Source organism: Centruroides sculpturatus, unplaced genomic scaffold, assembly GCF_000671375.1.
Source record: "Centruroides sculpturatus isolate CEXI.00-Female unplaced genomic scaffold, Cexi_2.0 scaffold202, whole genome shotgun sequence".
Taxonomy (NCBI): Eukaryota; Metazoa; Arthropoda; class Arachnida; order Scorpiones; family Buthidae; genus Centruroides; species Centruroides sculpturatus.
The window spans coordinates 91,982-103,411 of record NW_019384441.1 but is presented as its reverse complement, the minus strand read 5'-3'; the positions used below and the strand labels follow the sequence as shown (position 1 = coordinate 103,411).

Sequence of the window (11,430 nt, the reverse complement as noted above, 5' to 3'; positions counted from 1 at the left end):
GGATCATCTTTTCCCATACGATTACATGTAAAACCAAATAATTCGTTCCAACGCGAAAAACATACTCAAATTAAAGCCAAATAATACATTTAAAAAAATAACTGTAGTAAGGAAAACAAATGAAAAATGCGAACTAATGTAACGTCGTATGGTGAGTTTTTGTTCGTATCGTGGAGCAAAAATATGTTCGAATTTCATGTCGTATTCTGAAAATTTCGTATGCTGGGGCATTCGTATCCTGAGGTACCACTGTATCAGTATGGAATGCAGAGGTATGGAGTGTACTGGGTAACACCTTCAGAGAGGATAAAACTAAAATGAATCTATATAAAATTTTCGTGCAGTGTTTCAACTCAAATTTATTATTATTTTTTAATATACCTATTTTTAGTTATAACAATGACATTTTTTGTGAGCTTAGTTTACATGTATCAACATAAATACAATGCTAAAACTCTATTAATTTATTTTTTGAGCCTTCTAATGCATTTCAGTTAGAGCTGTCATTATTACCAAGTTACAATGAAAAATATAAAATATTTTATATTTTACATATATAATGCCATTACAGAAATAAATAAATACATGTAAGTACATTGTAGACTGTGGATATGATATTGTAATTTAAAAGTGTAACTTTAATTTTGCTAATTGTTTACATTACTGTCATTACATACAGGAATTACAATTTACAAGTAACATTAGTACAAAAGAATAATTACTAAGAATTCTATAAAGTCTGTTATGAAAAAAGATCTATGGAGGTGATACCACAAGCTACTGCACTGGATGAAAACATCCCTAGTGATGCTGCTATATCACTAAAAAATTTTCTTTGATAAAATATTATCCCCTGGATTTAATACTGATTTCAATGATGTAACAATACAAAACAGTATATAATAGTTGCACTTAAAAAGTATATACAGTATATATATTTTTTAGCATTGTTTCTGAGGAATTGAGAATTTCATCTGTAGATCCCTATTCACCTTATCTTACCCTTTCTGTATCTTAAATCTTCTTGCCTTGCCAGGAAAGAAGACATAAGGTATAGAACTACACAAGGAGTTTTTGATATATAAAAATCTTTAACATTCTGGTTCTAACTCTTTTCTGAAAGTACAGAAAATGAAAAGAAAATAAAGACAAAAATGTTATTGGATTAAATTTATCAAACAGGAAACATTTTCATTCTATATTTAGACAAAAAGAGAGAAAATTGCTACCTTAGTAATTTTTAACAAATTTTAAACAAACTAAACAAAATAATTCAAAGTTATCATATGTTAATCATATAATATAATTATATTATGTTTTCTTCATACTTCTTTTCATTTATCTATAAAATGTTCATTAAGTTCTCAAGGTCATTGTACCTTCATACCTACATTATTCAATAAATATGTTTATTTTTTACAGGATGGAAAATATTTTCAATGTAATTATACTTTTTATCTGTCACTATACTAGAAGAAAATGAATTATAGAAAATATTGCAGTTTCCATTGTTTGTTGTAAAAAATATTCTAATGAGAAAAAACATTAAATACAATGATTTCTCTCAAATTTCAAAAAGTAGAGTTCATAGTTATGATTTTTTGTTTTAAATTAATGAAAGAAAAAGTTATTGTATTGCATGTTAGTATTGAAGATGCATTCAAAACTGAATTATGGATGATTGTTATCTGCAAAATCATATGTGGTTTGCATATATATTAGTCATGATCAAAAAGTATGCACGTAATTTTTTATTTGAAAACTACAATGCAGAGAAACATTTTGAAATAGGGAAAGGATACATTTGACTGCCCTCTAATGTCCTATATAATTTCCCATGTTGTTCAAGAATTTGTTTGAATGATGAAATTTTTCATCATTCAAAAAAAAATGAAAAAGGAAAAACATGTACATACATCTGAATAGGTTCAAGAAGTTTTCCATTACACAACTAAATTTTGGATTTCACTGTCATAAAAAGTTAACAGTTGTATAAGGATCCATCATTGCACAGCAGCCATAACATCATTGTCATTGGTGAAATATTGTTCATTAAACATTTCTTCAAAGAATGATAGACTGAAATGACAAGGTCAAGATTGTATAAAGGATGCTTTGGGATCTCCTAATCTCAGGATTCAATTGTCTGCTGAATGGTGTGTGTTATATAGGATAATGTCTTTCATTGCCTCTTTCATCTGATTGCTGCACACACATGATAGACTTTGTGTAAGTTAGCAGCTGCTGTAGAGTTTTTATTAGGCAGAAATTCCAGATGAGATAGTTTTTTTTTTTATAAGTGAACTGAGATGCTTATAAGCCATGCTTTGTTATTTGCATGAAGGAATGATATAATCTATGATTTATCATTTGTGATACTTCTGTTCAAGAAGTTCTCATCATTGTCTTTCTGGTATCATTACAGTAAGGACATCTCCATACAATTTTATTTGTTCTCACCTGAAAGATCCTTTAGAATCTACTGTCATGTAACTTTCCTGTACCCTAAAGAATCATAGACTGTTGTGTATCATACTGAAGGTTAAAATTTGTAGCTACCTCTCTCATCATAACAAAATGATTTTCTGAACTGTTTCTGCTATTAGGGCAATATTTGCATCAGTGAATATTCTGACCAATCTCCATTTGCAATATTGGTCTGCCTGTTTTGAAATTCTTTATCCCAGCACTACACACTTCTTTTTTCTGGGCATTGCTCACAATACACTGGAACTATTTCACTATAAATCCAAGAAATATTCCATCTTTTTGCCCAGAAAATTCAATGGTACTATGCTGTTCATATGCAATTGATGATAGACTGCAATGTGCCTGTCATTTTCAAATATTTGGATCTCAGGTTCCCAGATGTGTACATGAATACCACTGTGCAAGTCCAGTTTTTCATATCTTTATGTAAAATAGTTTTCTGTCTCATAGAATGAATGAAAATAAAAAATTATGCACAAAGGCTTTTTGGTTACCTAACACAAATGTTCTAATGTGAGATGGAACAAATTATTTAAATTGAAACTTTTAAAAAACTTTTTAGAATTAAAAGCTGTTGTGAACTATAAACAAACGTTTATTGAAACTTTTAAAAAATTTTTTAATTCTAAAAAGTTTTTTAAAAGTTTCAATTTAACATGTTGACTGCCATGGTACTTTTCAGGATTCCAGTGTAAGAAGCCAATTTAATTTAATCATATTATATTACAGTAGAACCCCTCTAATCCGTCACCTTTGGGACTGGGGGTATGGTCGGAACGCAAGAAAGGTCGGATTATCAGAAAAAAGTAAAATAAACAATCTTCTCCTTTGTCTAGTCTTTGTAGCACTGCTAATTCTTCATTTAATGAAAGAGTAACATGTTTACGTTTCACTCCTGACATGTTGAAAACACACACAAAACTGTACATGTACACACAATGTAAAACATATACTGTAACAAACACAGTAAAACTCCACGAACGGTGAGTCACTGACTAGTCGGGACAAAGTTTCTTGACTCCGACCACGGTCGGATTAACCGGAGTGACGGACTAGCCGAGGGCGGACTAGAGGGGTTCTACTGTATTAAAACTCTAATTATAGTATATAGTAATCATCAAAAAGCATATAGAATGTGTTTTTTTAAAAAAAAACATCTTGTGAATTATCTCGTAGTTGGCTTATGTAACAGATAGCTCTTCACTAAAGCCAAATACAAGTTAATTCATGCACAGACATGATTGAACCTGTTGCTTTGCTACAGTCGAATCAGAGATATGCATCTAAATTCGTTAATAATAAATCAGATATAGAGTCATGCTCATCACATTTATGTCTTTCTTGAGTGTGTTGTTTTATAATTATTTTTATAATCAAATTATAAATATCCCAATATGAATAAGAAAAGACCACTGACTGAAAAACAACTTGAGTACTACAGTAATCTGAGTGATTCAGAATCTGATGAGATTTTTGACAAAGATGGTAACAACAGTAGTGATTATGTACCTTCTGAGGATTCAAGTGAGGACAGTGACAAAGAATTCGTCTCTGAACCTTAATTAATTAAGATGAGACTATTCTCGAACCTGAAGGCAATCACGATGCTTCTCAAGCAACCATATCAAATCCAAATGATAATTTGTGGACAGAAAATCAACAAAATTTTGAAGTATTTATTTTCCAAGAAAATATTGGTTTGAAATTGGATACAACAAATCTTACAGTGCAAATGCTGGTGGACTTATTTTTTTCCTCTCGCCCCTGGGGGAATTTCGAAAAATTCCTTCTTAGTGTGCGTTCTTGTGATGTACCTAACTGTGTACCAAATTTCAACTTTCAACTCCTAACCGTTTGGGCTCTGCGCTTATTATTATTATCAACTCATCTCGATTATATATATAGATTAAAAAAATATCTAAAACGGTATCACAGTGGAAAGACATCAGCACTGCAGAAATGAAAGTTTTTATTGGACTTGTATTATTAATGGGCCCTTGTTCTTTTCCTTCAATAGAACATTACTGGAGTACAAACAAACTATATAATGTAATGTTTTGGCAATCACATATGAGTCAAAATAAATTCCCAATTGTTACTGCGTTATTTTCATTTAGTTGATTACTCAATACCCTCTTCTAACAGATATATAAGGTACTAAATCATTTTAATAATATTATGCGCCAAAACTATGTGCCAGATAAAATCAATTAACTATGTGCCAGACAAATCAATGATGTTGTGCCATGGAAGATTGCATTTCCGCCAGTACATAAATAAAAAACACAAATATGGTGTCAATCTGTATGAACTATGTGAATCCAATGTTGTTGTTATGAAAATAACAATTTACAATGTAAAATCTGAGGGAATTGACAGTAATTTAGGTCACATTACTGATGTTGTCTTACACTTACTTGAGGATTATCTCGATGAGGAATATACAGTATACATAGATAATTTTTATAATTCTGTTGCTCTTATGAAATTACTGACTACATGAAAAACTTGTGTGTGTGTGGAACTCTACGAAATAATGGAGAGTGGAATCCCAGAGATGTGATAAATTGAAAACTGAAAAAGGGGGAGTTTATTTGGCAGCGAAATGGTCCTGTTACTGTATGTAAATGGAAAGACAAACGAGAAGTTGTTACCATTTCAAAATGCATGTTGTTGAAATGGTAGTGGTGTCCAATCACAATGGAAAACTTTTGATGAAACTGAATTCAAGATTACAATCAAGGAATGTCTGACATTGACCAATCAGATCAAATGCTATCATACTATACAGTTCTAAGAAAGACTATTAGATAGCCCAAAAGATTGCATTACATATTATATATATATCTAGCAACTTATATTATATATATATATATATATATATTAAGTTGCTTCTTGAAAAAGTTTGTGCACAAACTTTTCAAAAAGCAACTTTTTTTAAAATAAAACTTATAAAGTGTAGAGAGCATTTGTTGAGGCATTGATTGGAGAAGAGATTTAACCAGTTTTTAAAAAAAATTAAATTGCAAGAGCTTCATTATTTATAGAGTATACCACCTACCAAAAAAATAGCATCCAACAAAGCCATGTTGAATTTGTACCAAAACTAAAAAATGCCGAGAAATGCATTATTTCTGTCCAGAGAAGCCAGCCCTTTGCATGGAAGATCGTTTTTAAAAATTATTACAAACAATAAAAATATTCTTTTGCTTTTGATTTTTAATAAACTTTTTATGATTATATTTTCTGTTCATTTATTAATAAATGTTCTGTTCATGTAAGAAAACCTTGATTTTTTTTTTTGTTCTCACCTTTGAGGCTATCTATTCATATTTACACTGATATATTATGAATTTAATCATAGCTGCACAAATATGGCAAGTAAACAAACTACGAGATAACTCGTAGTTGGCAGTTAACATGTTAAATAATTTGTTCCATCTCATGTTAGAACATTTGTGTTTGTTTTTAAATCTTTGTTCACCTGAAGACGATGATCATAGATTCATTGAAAGTGCTAGCAGTATAAAAAAAAGCTGGTAATAACACCACACTCAGTGTGTTTTTCCTTCCTGACATTCAATATTTGGTGTGAAGATCAAACTGTATTGCATGAATATTGTTATAATATTTATATATATAACAATATTCAAAACCCAAGATTGTTCAAATAGTTTTGAAGTATTAGTAAATGTGAAAATTTCAAGTGGTTAAATTTAACTTAATGTTAAAGTATTTTACATAAGATATTGTAGAAAATTTTTAGTAATGACTTTAACATATTAAAATTCTTGCTTATATTTCTAATATATTATATGCAATTTAAAATAATTTTTTAATTTTAAGGACTTCAACATAAAGAAAATGGCCCTGCAAATTTCATAAAAAATACAGAATTATCCTCAGGTATATTTTATAATAAAATAAATAATATAATTATCAAACTATGGACTGAAATTAAAAAAACAAACAAAATACAAAGTTTTAAAATATACTTGTAGAATTTACAAAATTATAAAACTAGCAATTGAGAAAAGATTTATCTCAAATTGAAATGGAGTCTTAGCTGAGTATTGTAAGAAACAGTTGATTTTTCATAAGACAATCCAATGGAAATTTTGATGTGAAATATCTGCAGTAATGCCATTAGGAAAATGATATATGGCAAAATTTTTTAAACAATTTTTATAATTTAATCAAATTTAACATTATAGATCAATGTGAATAGTAAAAATATATAATTCTCATTCTTTATTGACTAAATTTATGAAGCATATATGATTGTTATAAATACTTCCAATATAAATTAAAATTTGTTAATCTCAAAAGAGTTTTCAAAAATAGTTTGTATTTAAATTTGCTCCACTTGAGTTTTGTTTTCTTTGATATGTATTATATAAGCCTGAATAAATGCTTTAAAAAATTAAGAAAAAAATATTTGCAAGTTTTACAATTAGTTTTTATTCTAGTAACATCAATATAAGTGTTTTCTTTTCTATAGATAAATAAGACTATGAGTAAACAACCACTCACTACACCAGAATATAGTTAATCACATATTCTGAACCATTATGGTGTGTAGATGATAAACAAACAAAAACGAACATTTTCAAACTCCTGATGAAGGACTCAGAAGGAGTTTGAAAACATTCATTTTTGTTTGTTTTTGTCATCTGCACACTGTAATTGGTTCAAAATAGGTGATTAAGACTATGAGGAAAAGTAAATACAATTAATAAGATAGGAGAAATACAAGACCGATACTGAAATTAATCAAAAATCTTTTTCAGTAAAAAACTTTAAACCTCAACCTGCAAAAATTATTTATTTTATCAAACATTTTATCTGTATATGCAAGCATCTTCAGGATTCAATAGAAATGGAATACACTAGTACAGTACATTGTGTAACTTTGTTGTATCACAATAGAATTGAGATGGAGTCAGAAAGAAGTGATCCTTACAGCTGACAGTTGCAAAGGCAAACTTTGCATTTGCTGCCACAAACTTACTGACACAGAAAAACAATCCAAGAACAAAGCAGTTGGCATCAATTGCTTTGTTCTTCAGCTTTGTTTGTTTTTCACACCTATTTTCTGTTAGGCACATGCAATGTTGCATTTTTTTTGATTTTTTTTTTATCCCTAAATTCCATTAGGCATGCTCAATTAAGTCAGGGAGCATGGGCATTGTCAATTTGACCTACTGTATATCAAAAACAAAGTCATGGAATCCTATTTTTTACATTTACATGGACCCTTATTACATTTCTGGATTCCTCATTGCAATTAATCAAAATTGGTCCATCCACTTTTGAGAAAGGACTCAATTCTATCAATATAAGCCCATAGAAGATATGCTAGCAACCTGTGATATTATCCAACAAAGTTGTGTGCACTTGTGCTAAGACCTTGTATCTTGAAAACAAAGTCATAGATCCCTATTTTTATTACATTTTTGGATTCTTCATCTCAATTAGTGAAATTTGAATTAATTAAAATCTATTGATCAAATTTTCAGATAAAACAAAATTTTGTAAGCCATATAGAAGAGGCTTCACTAATGCTCTGCCTCAAATATAGTACAGAATATATGCAATTTGAATTTAATTTAAATGTAGAAAAATAATTGCATTTAAATAAGAATATCACAATTGAAACTGCAAACAAATAAAGTAGAAAAAACAAAAGTAAAAATGAAAATAATAAAGTAACAAAACATACATGTAAAGTAGGTAATAAGAGGAACTCTGATTTAGTATATACAAACAAAATATTTTCAGGCTGAGAAAGGGCATCCTTGTGGTTTATATACAGTGTTTGGTGTGCTTAAATATTAACTTTTAAGGATTTTTTTCCATAGTTTGGCCTCTAGCTGTCTTGAGGAGCTTTGCATTGTCAAAATGATGGATGTTTTCAGGTGTCATTAACATAATGGCTAATGCAGTTGTACATTTTCCTTTTTACACATCATACTGACATTCCTTGAGTTGTGTGGTGAGGTTATTATCTATATGTCCATATTTTGTTACTTTATTATGAAAATAATACAAAATGTACTTGTTACTTTACTACATCTTTATTTTTTACTTTATTTGTATTTGGATATGATATTCTTATTTAAATGCAATTCTTTTTCTACATTTTAATTTAAAATGCATACATTCTAAACTATATTCTAATCCATTTTTGTTGGATCTTGAAGATGGCTGTGTAGACAGCTGAAAATGCTTATTAAAATAAATAACTTTTGCTAGTTAAAGTTTAAAATTGTTTCATTGAAAATGATTACCAGTTTTTTCTGCCAAATCAAAAATCTTTTTAACTGAGTTGTAATGCTCAGGCATAAGTTTATAAACCGTAAGTAATGAAATAAATAAATCTTTCTAACTCAGCTTCTAAAAACTGTTTATCTGTATACTATTATATCAATACAGAATTGAGTAACTTAGATGGAAAAAAAAGCAATTTTACTTTTTTCCTTTATTGATTTTTTTTTTTTGAAAAGACTACAGTTAAAAATAATACTAATATAGTTAAAACAAACGAGTTTAAAGTAATAAATATTAAATTTATTGTTTTATCTTGTTAATTTTAAATAAGTAATAATAAAAATATCATAGGGAAAGATATTTTAATTTAAAGAAAATTTTTAACTTAAACTGTTATTTATTTATTATTCTATATATTAAACTATAAACTATTTATCATTAAATTTTTTTATTTTCAGATTTTTATGGATCAAGTGGTTGTGATACATCATATTATAGTTCAGATGAGGAATCCAAAGATATTAATTCATTAAATGATTCAACGACATCCATAACTCATTCTTATTATTCTAATTATTTTAATTCTGGTAAGTTTTCATCATTGTGTGTATACAGTTGAACTTAGTTATAAAAAGCACTAGGGGACTGGCAAGATTTCCTTATTATATCTGTGAAGAGCAGTGATGTAACTATGGAGAGAATGGGTTGCTGCTTTGGGTGCAAACACATGGGGCACTTGGCAGGCAGCAAAATTTTGTAGCTATGCTACAGATGATTAGTGATTTTTAATTCTAAATAAATTTAATAGATTCAAAAAACAAAATTATGTAATTACATTATATCATATTTTTATTAATTGTTATATAAACGACAATATAATTAATATTAAACAATATATTTTTTGTAATTAAATATAACATTAAACAATAATATGCTTAATTTCAGTTAGTTTTAATTAATATAAACATTGTGATAATTTGGTTGAGATTATGAGATGATCTCAATTTATTCTTTAACTGCTTACTAATTGAGACATTAGTGAATAATAATTGCTTTTACAAAGATGTTTTATTCAATAACATACTTCTTTTTACAATATGCATTTTGGCTAAATTACTGTTTGGCCCTCTTCAGTTGTATTATAAATTAAAGTACATAAAAGTTAAAATTGTATTTATAAATTATTCTAAGTGGTATTTTTACAAAATTTTTATGATATTACTTATAGTTAAACTGTTTACATATAAAAAATTTGTTGTTGTCAATTTTTTTTTCATTAATAATGTTTTTTCAGTTCTTTTCTTTACTAGGTTACATCAAAATTATTATAGTTTTTTTACATAAATATTTTTAAAATTTATAGAATGACTTACATTTTGGATTTTCGTTACATTTTTAAATCCATACATAAAGTATATACATTAAAGTGTTACAAATTTGGCCTTACAACTTTTGCCTTCTTGTACACTTTAACTACTCTATTAGAATTAGTTTTTAACATAATGTTGTAGTTCACAGAACCTATGTATATATTGGTGGATGATGTCATACCAACACACTTCCAACACATGTTTAATTTTAGTTCATCATTTAAATTTAACAGTTTTTGCCTTTTTTATGAAATGGTGTTTTTAATTCTCCTTTTTATTAAATTTTTTTCTTTTCATAAAATTTAAATATTATTTGTATCTATTTTATAGTTATGTTTTGTGACATGCATAAACCATAGCGATTGTACATTCTCTACATTTTAACCGTAATATCAGCTTTGTGTTCTTTAATTCTGAATTTTAATTGGTGTTTGGTTTCTATATAAAATTTTTTATTTTTATTATTACATGTACAGTTTATACAATATACAACTGTAGACATTTCAGATTTATCTTAATTATTTTGTTCATTATGATGAATTAATTTACATTTATTTTTTAACGTTGGGGTAATACATATTTCAGTATCTTTAAAATTTTTTTAAAATTTATTTTATAAATTCTTTATATAGGGAAATGAAAAGTGTATGACATTCTTTTTATTTATTTTGACATTAACCCGTTGCGTACAAAGACATTTTTGATATCAATGTGATTAAACATAAAAAAATACTTAAAACTGGAAAAAAAACAAAAGAAATGCGTTAATTTTGAAGAAAAAGCTTCAAATTTTATTTTCCTTTGTCTCGCCTTTCTGTGAAATTTGACACTGATGAGTCATTGTTTACACAGCTGGATGACCTTGAACACAGCTGGAGTTGGATTTCCCGGGACATTCTCAGAAGTCTCGGGAGGCGATGGGTTTATAGTAGGGTGAATACTAGCTGGCCGTATATTTTTAAAAAGTTAAAATTTTTATTGCGATTTTCGACCCCCCGACTTAATTAAACTTATAGACTATATAATAAAATATATTAATTAAAAAAATTTTAAAACTATCGGAGGTCGTTTTTGACATTAGAAACTAGCTTTAAATAACTTTACCGAAGAAAAATTTGTGCACTACAACTTTAGAACGATGAATAAAATTTGATATCAAACTCTCATTAAAAAACAATTAAAAAGCAATTAAGCGTGAATCGTGCGTCATTAAAGATAAATTAAAATCGCGATAAAATTCTTTCGCGCGGGAAAAAAATTTGGAGACTTAAAATACATTCCAAAAATTAAAAAAAAAATT

The 11,430-nt window shown here is 27.9% G+C and overlaps 1 long non-coding RNA gene across 1 annotated transcript in view; it reads left to right on the top strand.

Moving 5' to 3' along the window:
- The first annotated feature begins 6,306 nt into the window (after window positions 1–6,306).
- Window positions 6,307–11,430, top strand: part of LOC111620154 — a 9,355-nt gene continuing 4,231 nt past the window's right edge. Inside the window, exons 1-2 of the long non-coding RNA XR_002755863.1 lie at window positions 6,307–6,396; window positions 9,219–9,347. This is a non-coding gene — a long non-coding RNA (uncharacterized LOC111620154). The remainder of the gene's footprint in view (window positions 6,397–9,218; window positions 9,348–11,430) is intronic.